Consider the following 12,293-nt stretch of genomic DNA (forward strand, 5'->3'; position numbering starts at 1 on the left):
TTATTTGCATTCTGCAGAGGGAAATAAGTATTTGATCCCCCACCAACCAGTAAGAGATCTGGCCCCTACAGACCAGGTAGATGCTCCAAATCAACTCGTTACCTGCATGACAGACAGCTGTCGGCAATGGTCACCTGTATGAAAGACACCTGTCCACAGACTCAGTGAATCAGTCAGACTCTAACCTCTACAAAATGGCCAAGAGCAAGGAGCTGTCTAAGGATGTCAGGGACAAGATCATACACCTGCACAAGGCTGGAATGGGCTACAAACCATCAGTAAGACGCTGGGCGAGAAGGAGACAACTGTTGGTGCCATAGTAAGAAAATGGAAGAAGTACAAAATGACTGTCAATCGACAAAGATCTGGGGCTCCACGCAAAATCTCACCTCGTGGGGTATCCTTGATCATGAGGAAGGTTAGAAATCAGCCTACAACTACAAGGGGGGAACTTGTCAATGATCTCAAGGCAGCTGGGACCACTGTCACCACGAAAACCATTGGTAACACATTACGACATAACGGATTGCAATCCTGCAGTGCCCGCAAGGTCCCCCTGCTCCGGAAGGCACATGTGACGGCCCGTCTGAAGTTGCCAGTGAACACCTGGATGATGCCGAGAGTGATTGGGAGAAGGTGCTGTGGTCAGATGAGACAAAAATTGAGCTCTTTGGCATGAACTCAACTCGCCGTGTTTGGAGGAAGAGAAATGCTGCCTATGACCCAAAGAACACCGTCCCCACTGTCAAGCATGGAGGTGGAAATGTTATGTTTTGGGGGTGTTTCTCTGCTAAGGGCACAGGACTACTTCACCGCATCAATGGGAAGAATGGATGGGGCCATGTACCGTACAATTCTGAGTGACAACCTCCTTCCCTCCGCCAGGGCCTTAAAAATGGGTCGTGGCTGGGTCTTCCAGCACGACAATGACCCAAAACATACAGCCAAGGCAACAAAGGAGTGGCTCAGGAAGAAGCACATTAGGGTCATGGAGTGGCCTAGCCAGTCACCAGACCTTAATCCCATTGAAAACTTATGGAGGGAGCTGAAGCTGCGAGTTGCCAAGCGACAGCCCAGAACTCTTAATGATTTAGAGATGATCTGCAAAGAGGAGTGGACCAAAATTCCTCCTGACATGTGTGCAAACCTCATCATCAACTACAGAAGACGTCTGACCGCTGTGCTTGCCAACAAGGGTTTTGCCACCAAGTATTAGGTCTTGTTTGCCAGAGGGATTAAATACTTATTTCCCTCTGCAGAATGCAAATAAATTCATATACTTTCCACAATGTGATTTTCCGGATTTAATTTGTGATGTGCTATCTCTCACTGTTACCAATAACCTACCCTTCAATTATGGGCTGCTCATGTCTTTGTCAGTGGGCAAACTTACAAAATCAGCAAGGGATCAAATACTTATTTCCACCACTGTATGTCACCTAAATTTAGGCAACTCCTTATAGAATTACTTCCTAAGAGAACCTGTATAGTTTACAACTATAGAGGCTATTTGAAAATTATCCCTGTCCCAGTCTTTAAACAATAATAATGATGTATAGATTGTGCAGGGTTTGGAACTGGCAGTGGGTCTTCACTAGCTTCCTGCCTAGTGATTTGGGGATGTATTTGTAAACTTCTGAATGCCAATAGAATGTGTGCTGATGTACTAGATGAATTCTGATATTACAGTAGAGTCCTACTTAGCTGACCTTCAGTTACCTGACATTCAGGATTATCTGACACCATAGGTGCCAGCTCTGTGGGTGCTTGAACATTTCCAATATTGAACAAACTCCATTACTTTGATCAGTGAGCATTCACTTATGTTGAGTTTAGCACCCCCCCCCCCCCATCATTCTGAAAAGTTGGCTCCTATGACAGATGGTCAGGTAATCTGGGTTCCAACCCCTCCTTCCCACCCTCACATTTAGTTAGGCCCCTCCCATCTGTCTAGGACCACCCCTCAAATGCCTTCTCCATTCACCCAGAGCCCACCCCCCCTCCCTGAACGGCAGCAACCGCACTTCCCATGCCTCTGCTGTATCTTGTTCATTTAGCTTAATCAGCAATGTAGATATGACACTAATATTTATGATTGAATGTATTCTTTTTATGGGATCCTATTGTATTATTTAACATCCTATTGTATTATTTAACAGTGATGCACTGTGGGGTTTTTTTTTTAATAAACTCTAAAGTATATCAATGTAATTAATGGTATCTGTTGTAAGTTGTTTAGTTATGCTTGGTTTTATTTATTTTGTATAGGCTTTTAATGTTAGCATATTGAACTATAATTGCACTAATGAAATGTTATGGCTGTAATCTGCCTTGAACCCTTGGTTGGTTAAGAGGGCTATACTTTCCAAAATTAAATAAAATAATAGCCTTGGGAGGAGTAAGATTCTAGCCATAAGAAGGACTCCCTTGGAGGTGCAGCAAGATGATGGCAGAGGGATCTTCTGGAAGTAGGAGAGAGAGTTTCATTCAGAACAATGACTTAATTTGTACCATCATTAATGATGCATTAAGTGGCTCTGTGATCAATAATTGGGCCTTTTCCCAGAGTATAGTGTATTCTGGCATTGCTTGCTAGAGTTAAGGGTACAAAAGGGAGCAGGAAAGGCTTGTATAACATATTTGAAGCTGATTTCTATATAGCAGAGCAAGCTACTGTATGTATTATGTATGCAAAATGCATTCTCAAGAAAGATAAACACGTACTTATTCTTGCAGTAAAATTAAATCCTAGATTCTTGGGTGTGCTGGTTTATATTAATTTATGATTCTTAATAGCTGACAAGTGAGATTTGTGTTGCAAATAAAGAATAGAAGAGGAAGGCATTAAGGGCAATTTTAAGGGCTGACTGATTTTATTTTCTGTTATTTCAGTGTTTAGAAATATGCAGTGAGTAGAACTACACGCAGAAGAGCTGTGTCTCAAAATGTGTAAGACAAATTTTAAGTTTTCACTATATCATTTTGAATTTATATACTGCATTTAAACATCTCACAATTTGCTTGTACTGAAGAAATGTATGTTGAAATACGCAGTTGAAAATGAGGTATAAGATAATTTATTGGTTGCCAAGTATTTTCATTTGGGATTCAGTTTTCCACCATATTGCATGATGTTCGTTTTCCCCCAAAACACACTTCTTAAAATGATGCGTCTAAATCAAAATTATGTCCCTATTGTTTTCCATAGATTTAAGGGACTGTTTACTAATGTGTAGAAAAAAGGAACATGTACCATCTTAGATGCAAAATTGAATGCATGATAACTCTTAAACTTCTTCATTAACTGTTGGGGGTGTGCCCAGCAGAGAGAAAACTTTTACTGTGTGTTAAGGGTATTACAGATAATGCAGAGATACTTAATGCTACCAACTGAGGTGCCATTAAGTGATCTGTGCCATCTGCCATAGTAACAGTTTATGGGGCCCTTTTACTAAGCCGCTTAAGTGTCTACGCGCACCCAACATGCACCAAAATGGAGTTACCGCCCAGCTACTGCATGGTTCTTGTGGTAATTTCATTTTTGGTGTGTGTCCGATACGTGCATCCGAAGAATTTTCTTTTCGGTTGCATGTATCGGATGCGCGCCAAATGGCACTTGATGCGCGTAGGTCATTACCTCCCAGTTACTGTGTGAGTCTTTACCACTAGGACAATGGCTGGCGGTAAGGTCGCAGATCCAAAATGGATGTGCAGCAATTTTGATTTTGCTGCACATCCATTTTCGGCAAAAATTTTAAAAAGGCCTTTTTTTACAGGCGAGCTGAAAAATGCATCGGCGCACACCCAATAGCCGCGCTTACACTACCGCTAAACATTTTTCAGCGCACTAGTAAAAGGACCCCTATGTGCAGTAAGTTAGCATGCACTGATTTCAGGGTGCAGTCGACTACCCTATTCTATACATGCACTTAGGGGTATATTCTATAAGTAGCGCCTAAAAAACTATAAAGAGTATGAATCCTTTATAATCTATAAAAAGTATGCATCCTTTATAGAATCACACTTAAGCATAAACTGTGCCTAACTATAGGTGCCTGCTATGAGCAGTTTGGTCATATACTATATCAACGTGCCTAAGGTGCTTCTGAGTCTATCCTCTTTTAAGTGTGTTCTCCAAAAGATTGTTGTGCACCCATCTTCTGTTCATGTCAGAAAAAATAGCTGTTTCTTATGACTGCATAATCCCTGAGATAGGAAAAGCTAAACAAGAAAATGGTCAGCAATGCCAGTCCTACACCAATCACAAAAAGACAAAGAAATGTTCTTGCATTATACAGTATTGCTGCCATTTCCATACTTCTTTCTCTAATTAAATGCCCTCAGAGGTCCTCTGCCTCCAGTGGTGAGCAGCATCAGTCATTATTTTCTAAGATGGGAGCCAGCTGACTCTCTGGATGTGAGTTATGTTGTGCAGTGGAAACTCACATGTACCCCTGAAGAATGGGCTGAAACAGAGGTGCATTTCAGAGGTCTTTCCTTTGCCTAGAATTTTTTAAGCCATAATAATTGAATCAAATTTTTAACTTTGTGAAGTGGAGGCAAAAGCTAAACTCTCAGGAAAGATGAAGAACAGAGTAGTACTTAGATGTTGGGAGATTTGGAGAGATGTCTTTGAGAAAGTGTGTTAATATTTATCAGTTGATCATTATCCAGTGATATCTACTCCCAGAAAGATTACAGAAGGGTCCACTGTGGTGGAAGAACACTGGGATCAGTGGCGTAGCCACAGGTGGGCCTGGGTTGGCCAGGGCCCACCCACTTTGGACTCAGGCCCACCCAAAATTGTGACACTCTTGCTGTGGCTTGTGGAGATCCCCAAACCTTGCCAGCTGAAGATTTTCTTTCCTTGGGCCCCAGCGCTCTTCCAAATGTCAGCCAGCAGCACTTGCCTGGAGACCGGCCCTTCTGCACATGCTCAGTTTTCGCACATGCATAAGCACTGAGCATGCACAAGAAGCCGGTAGCAGCCTCAGTTTGAGGCAAGTGCTACCGGCTGCCATTTGGAAGAGTGCTGGCTGCTCGAGGAGGAGGAGGAAATCTTCAGGAAGCAGGGTTTGGGGATCCCCGCTTGCTCAAGTATTTAATATTTGGGGTCTGTGGGCAGGGAAGGGTGGAGAGAGGAGCAAACCAGAGGGGGATTGGGGGGATGTGAATTTCATGCCCGCCCACCCACCTTGGGCTCAGGCCCACCCAAATTTGACCATCTGGCTAAGCCCCTGACTGGGATCCCTCGAGAAACACAAAGGAAAAAAAACAGTGGGAAGTGGATCAAGGCTCTCCTGGTACAAAACACAAAGACTTTGGAAACTAAATGAAACAATGTTTATTGATGATTGAAGACTCAACAAAGCACTGTGTTTTGGCCTAAAGACGTGCCTCAGGACTCTTTATTCTTTATCAGAAGAGAAAATAATATATCTTTTAGTTACATTTGTACCCTGCACTTTCCTACTCATGGCAGGCTCAATGCGACGGGCAATGGAGGGTTAAGTGACTTGCCCACAGTCACAAGGAGCTGCCTATGCCAGGAATTGAACTCAGTTCCTCAGGACCAAAGTCCACCACCCTAACCACTAGGCCACTCCTCCATTCCAATGACCAGTATGCCGATAGGTATTGGGAAAACAAGCGGTCTTGAAAAAGTCCTTTGATTAATTCCTCAGCAGAACACTACCATGCTCTGAAAGTATATGGCAAAATGTCATGTGAAACAGAACCATTCGTGGAGCAACAATTTTAAAAACACTGAAAATAGACTCCTGAGGCAGGCCTTTAGGCCGAAACACAGTGCTGTATCAAGTCTTCAGTCATCAATAAACATTGTTTCATTTAGCATCCAAAGCCTTCATGTTTTGTCCTAGGAGAGCCTTGATCCACTTCCCACTGTTTCTTACTCCCAGAAAGAAGCATCCTGAAATCCTAATGCCAGGGAGAATTCTTGACAATAAGGGATGTATTAGGCAGAAACTGGGACGTCAACATGGCGGATCATGTTCATCTGCTACAGAGGTCTATTTTTTTGTTTTAAAAATGGCAATATCCAAGTAACATAGAGCACAGCTTCAGGGGTAAATGAATGCATTATCTCAACTCTTTTAGTTGTGCTTCTTTATGGTACAACTGCATAGCTGTGAAAAGTAAAAAGGAAATGGAAGGTGAGAAAGATTCAGCGAGTGGTGACAGTATGTCTAAAATATTACATGCAAAAATATAACACTTATTTACAGTTTGAAATCTGTCCCTGCATGCACTATATCATTTCTGTTTTACTGAGAGTCTCAGCACAGTCCCTGCCACAGTGCAGCATGCTGGATTGCTAATGACTGTCTTGTTTGCATGCATTGTTTTTCCTGTTTGATCATGATATGACCATGCAGTAGCAGATTATTTATTTTGTGAAGAATGGTAAATCTTCTTTAATGCAGTTATCCATGTTATCTTATACAGCTAGAAAAGACTTCTTTATGAAGCATATTCTGTTTCTGCTGAGTATGAGTTTTACAAATAATTACATCTACTGTTGAGTCTGATTCAAGAATTCTTTCTAGAGATTCATGATGAGCTTGGTTCATTAATGTGAGCCTGCTTCAACAAGTATTCTTTCCAGAGGTTCAGGGAGGATCTGGTTAATTTCCATGTGTCTAATTCATCAAGGGTTCTTTCCAGAGGCTTCAGAAGGATCTTGTTAAATTCCATAGGTCTAGTTTCTCAAGAGTTATTTCCAGAATCTCAGAAAGGTCTGTATTTTTCAACAGTTCTTTCCAGGAAAGGCCTTCTTAATTTCCATGTTTCTCATTCATCAAGATTTCTTTCCAGAGACCCAGGAAGGTCCTGGTTAATTTCCATGTGTATGCTTCTGCACGTCATCAACAGTTCTTTCCAGAGAATCCAGAAGGGCCTGGTTAATTTCAGTGTATCTAATTCATCAAGAATTATTTCCAGAGGATCAGAAAGGGCCTGATTAATATCTGTGCGTCTGATTCAGGAGTTTTTTTCCAGAGGCTCAGGAAGGGCCTGAATATCTGCATGATTCTTTAAAAGTTCTTTCTTGGGGCTCAGAAAAGGCCTAGATCTTAATGGTAAGCCTGATTCATTAAATGTTCATTTTATAGGCTTGGGATTATTTTATTAAACAAACATTTCTTCTATTGGTTACTGACAGAACAGCATCTTTGCAGATTTGATGAGACCACTCATCACAAATGCTACATGTTTGAGGCCTATGAATATTTAAAATTCATTGTTGCAGTACAAATATTTTATATTGAATGTGTATTTGAATATCTGTCAATGCACATTATGTGTGTCCCTGGTCTCTTTTGCTAATGCTGCATTCTCACAGTCCACCCCAATTCCAGCCAGCAATATGACAGGACTTCACCCTTTCATTGCGTATGTTTTCAGGGTCAGATGGATCTTGGGTGGAGTCCTCTGTAACTTTTCTAACTGCAGTTGACCATACCATCCTTTTCTAGTATCCATGTTCAGTATTCAAGTACACCGGCTCACTCTCCCTGCGCCTAAACAGTCCCATTATGAAAGTACTAGAGCATCTGCCTTCTTTTACCTGGCTCCAAAATTATGGAATGACCTAGCCAAGTACACTAGGCCAGAACTTTCTTTCCCAAAATTCAAATCCCATTTAAAAACATACTGTTTTGAGCTAGTTTATAGACCACTTAGGTCGTAATTCAGGACAGTAAGTCTGGGGAACTACTGAGCAATCTCGATCCCAAACCTCCTTTCCAACTTCTCTCTTTCCATGTTTATAAGGGTGATTGTGCTGTTTTTTCCTATCAATGTTCTTGCGTTCTTATGAGTTTTAATTGTAAACCCCGCAGACCAACTCTTGAAAAAAGCAGTATTTCAAAGATTGTGAATAAAACATAAACATAAAACTTGTAAACAGCAGTGCTACTGTCCAGAAGTCTAGTATGAGTTGAGTTTTAATTAGTTTTTCATTTTAATAAAAAAGTTAAAATGGGAGAATAAATCTTCTCTTGTAAGTGCTCTAAGAAGTATTAAAATATCCTAATTCAACAGTAAATGCTTTAATAGAGGCCAGAATTATTAATTGTAGAAATAGTTTATAAGTCTTCCCCAGCTGTACTTAATTAACAGATAAGAAATAATGGGCCAGTTTTCAGAGGGTTTGGAATCAAATTGTGAATTAAAATCCTAAATTAGCTCCTTTGAAAAGTGATGAGAGTTGAGTGTCTAAATTTAAGCTAGTTGAAGTCAATGTACTAAAAATTGAAATTGCTTTTCAAAGTGGGCTTCATGCATAAGAATGTACAAAATACCCACATGAACATAAAAATGCCAACATTTTAGAATTTTGCACGTTTTACCTTGTGATTTTGCAAAAGTACACTTTGCAGTACTGCTAGAATGTTTATTAAAAGTCCCCAATAATGAGCTGATGAGATTCATATATGCAGTGTAGCATATTAATGCAGAATATTTTCTAAAACAGGCAAGTTAAAAAGGCTTCATAGGGCCATTTTCATAAAATAGATGTATTTATTTAAATTATTTATTTATTGCATTTGTTTTCCACATTTTCCCACCTGTTGGTAGGTTCAATGTGGCTTACATGGTTCCGGAGAGATGGTTACAGATTCCATAGTAATTGGTTACAGAGTGCACAGTACAATTGGTTATAGATTACATAGTCCATGTTCCATGGTAACAGTTTATGTGGGACTATTGAGATACTGTAGGAGATTCATGACAGTTTGAATAGAAAGGCTGTAATTATGCTTTGTGTGGGCTTAGCATATGATTTTGTTGTGGTAGTGTAGTAGAATGTGATAGGCGTGTGGGACAGTTTGAGCGATGAGTTTTGTATTATTGCTGTCCATTTTTGTGACTAATTGTGTTTCGGTAGTCTGGATGTTTTAAGTTGGTTCCTTGGGGATGAACTTTATGGAAAGGTGGGTCTTCAAGTTTTTTTTTCAGATGTTTAGGTAATTGTCCATGAGTGTAAGGTCTTTTGGCAATGTATTCCATCGCTTGGTGCGTAAAAAGGAGAAGCTGGAGGCATATGTTTATTTATATTTCAGGCCCTTACTTCTGGGAAGTGATGGGTTAGGTACAATCTCACTGATCTATTTGTATTTCTAATTGGTAAATCAGTTAGTTTGATCATGTAGCCTGGTGTTAGGCCAAAGATTATTCTGTCTGCCAGACAACAAATCTTGAAGGCTATACATGCCTGGATCAGTAACCAGTATAGTTTTTGGAGAAGGGGCTTCATGCACTAACCACTAGGCATACTCCTACACTCCAGGTGGAGGTGCAGTTATTTCTGAGGCCTGCCGATTCTATTCAGTCTCTTTGGCTTTTTAAAAAGATGGGCTCTCTATATTTTCAAAGGCATCATCTGCCTTCTACCTTTTCTGAGTCTCATATCTGGTGGGCTATGAGATGAAGCAGGTACTCCCCCCCCCCCCCCCATCTCTATGCAGTTTAAATGCATTAATAATTATCACCTAAAAATTTGTCTCCCCCTTAAGACTTCTGCTTGCTACCAACAGATGCTCCAAATTCTATCATCCCCCCCTTGCAACCCCACTAACCCTCCCTCCCACTACCCCATGGGAAAAAGTTAATGCACCTACAGCATGGCTTAGTAAACAGGGCCCTTAGTGTATTATGTAATGTGGCATGACTAAATTCTAAGTCTCATAATTGAAAAGGGGGCATGGCCATGGGCATGGGTGTCTTGAAAATCTATGTGCGTTGTTATAGAATATACCCACTCTGCACCTAATTTTGGTGTCAGGATTTATGTCAAGTAAAACGTGGCGTAAATGGCCATGACTAAATTTGGTTGTGTGAAGAGGTGCTTGGCGTATTTTATATACTGCGCAGAAATTTAGCCTATTGTATAAAATTTAGGCTAAATTTACAGAATACGCCTAAGCGTATATTTTTTCTGTGCAGAATTTTCAGGCACCATATATAGAATCTAGCCCATTTTGTATAAAAATGTTATGTTTTTCGGGTGCCTTTATTTTATGCATTTACACACTACAGCAATTTTATAAACATCTACTTGTTTATAAAATTGCTGTAGTGTGTAAATGCATAAATAAAGGCACCAGGAAAACATAACACTTACTTGAGCACATTTAAAACTGTTCAGCATTCTGGTCATTTATAAAATTTCCTTTAAATGATTAAAAAGCAGAAATGATTGATGAGAGATTGTAGCATCCCTAGAAGTTAATTAGCTTAACTTGGAACTTTTCTTCAGCCCCGTCCTTTGTACCTGAAATGGTTACAGTTGAAAGCCCCAGTCCTTTCTCAGTCTTTTGTCAGATGGCTCCCTCCCATGTTTACCGATGGTCCCTCGACTGGCTATGTGCTTCACCTGTGGAATGAGGATGAGATGCTTACCAGGGAAGCTCCTGTGAAAGAGCAGAGCTATACCATCTACTTCACAGTACTTGGAACAGCTTATAGGTACAGTATTTCTCTTTAGAAATGTATAGGTCAGCAATCACTGCAGGTTTAATACTTAGTATTTTCTACAACTGAATGCTCATCTAAGTGAAGAACATATAGAACCAGAGATGGTCACATACATGGGTTGTGTTATGCAGCTATACAAAGGCCTTTCAGTTGTGACCTTTGTTATGCCAATAGTTCTGGAATGGTCTGTGAGATAATATTCAGCTGGTGGTGGTATCTATGCGGATACAAGCACTGAATATTGGGGCTCTGTGTGTGCTCTGGCCATGTCCAGAATACAGCCAGCCAGGTGCAATATTCAGCCTGCTGCCTAATTAGCAAACCGGGTAGCGGGATGAATATAAAATTAGCTCTTTCCAACTTCTCCCCTCCAGAAAATTGCCCCCTTCTAGGCCCCTCCCACATGATCTTACCCTGCTTGCTGACCTCCTCCCTCCCACAAGTAGCCCCTATCCTAGAAACCCCTTCACCCCCTGGTCCTACCTTAGGGCTCCTGCTGATCTAATGGTTAGTTGGGGCAGGAGCAATCCTCATTGGCTCCTGCTCATGCAGTCTCTGAATTCAAAATGGCTGCTGTGATCTCTAGTGGTAGTGTCGTGGTACTGCCACTAGAGGTCATGACAGACATTTTGAACTCAAAGCCACAAAAGGCAGGCGCTAATGGGGATTGCTACTACCCCAACTACCGGCTAGACCATCAAGGATCCTAAGGTAGGCTGGGGAGGGGGGCTACAAAGGGATGAGGGGTGGAGGACTAGGATACAGGCTGTTCCTGGGGGAGGGATTTAGGAGGGAGGGTAAGATCACATGAGAGTCTTCAGGAGGACAGACTGTCTTGTGAGAAGTGTGTGTGTGTGTGTGTGGGGGGGGGGGTTAGGAGTGGAGACAGTCTTATCTGTAGATATAGGAGGGGAAACTCTTGGAGGAGAGGGATTTGGGAGTATGATCAGACACATTTTTTAACCAATATTCAGCCTTCTACCACATTAGGAAAATTGGTTAGCGGGCTGAATAGTGCCACTGCCTAGCTTACTACTAACTCTGCCCTGACTCCATCCCTGGACCGCCCCAGTGCTAATCAGATAGTATTGGGGCAGTCAAGGAAAATATTCAGTGGCACTACCTGCTTAAGTGCCGCTAAATATTGGTGGACAGACAGCTTAGTGAGGTTTAACCCAGCATGAGCCTCTCCTTCTTAGCTAAATGTTTTTGAATATAGGGTCCTGGATTATTATTCTAACTGGTGCTGAAATGTGTGGGGATTCTGGAACCTCCACTATAGAAAAAGTAAAATCCCCCAAACTCTTTAAACGTTTGTTCTCATAATTCTAAATATTTGGGCACCCATTCACTGTGCCACCAGTCCCCTATTAGTTTTAAATGAGACCAATTCTCTGCTAATGCACGTGTGTAGAAAATATCCGGGTCTGGCTGATTAGAGGGCACTTGTAGGATTTAGCTATGTTAATTTTATTACTCATTCAAATGTGAAGCTCCTTTTCACTTTTATTGGCTTTTCATGGTCAAAAGAATATTGGCAACTCTCCCTTTCCATCATGTTCCCCTTATGGTTGCCCTGATCCCAGTACTGAAGGATCCTGTGTTACTGTTCAGTCTAGCACTGTTGTGCTTCTCTCTCTCTCTCTCTCTCTCTCTCTCAAGAGTATCAATATGAAGATGGCTTTTTAAAATGGGAAATACTGATGCTAGGCACAGATTGCAGGGATGAGCTGCTGTTCTTACAGGACACAAACCAGAATCACTTGGAGAGCACTAGCGGCAAAATGGGCCTG

The 12,293-nt window shown here is 41.3% G+C and overlaps 1 pseudogene; it reads left to right on the forward strand.

The window, feature by feature from the left end:
- Nucleotides 1–6,001: 6,001 nt before the first annotated feature.
- Nucleotides 6,002–12,293, forward strand: part of LOC115471343 — a 149,969-nt pseudogene continuing 143,677 nt past the window's right edge.

The sequence above is a fragment of the Microcaecilia unicolor genome, chromosome 5 (genome assembly GCF_901765095.1).
Source record: "Microcaecilia unicolor chromosome 5, aMicUni1.1, whole genome shotgun sequence".
Classification (NCBI taxonomy): domain Eukaryota; kingdom Metazoa; phylum Chordata; class Amphibia; order Gymnophiona; family Siphonopidae; genus Microcaecilia; species Microcaecilia unicolor.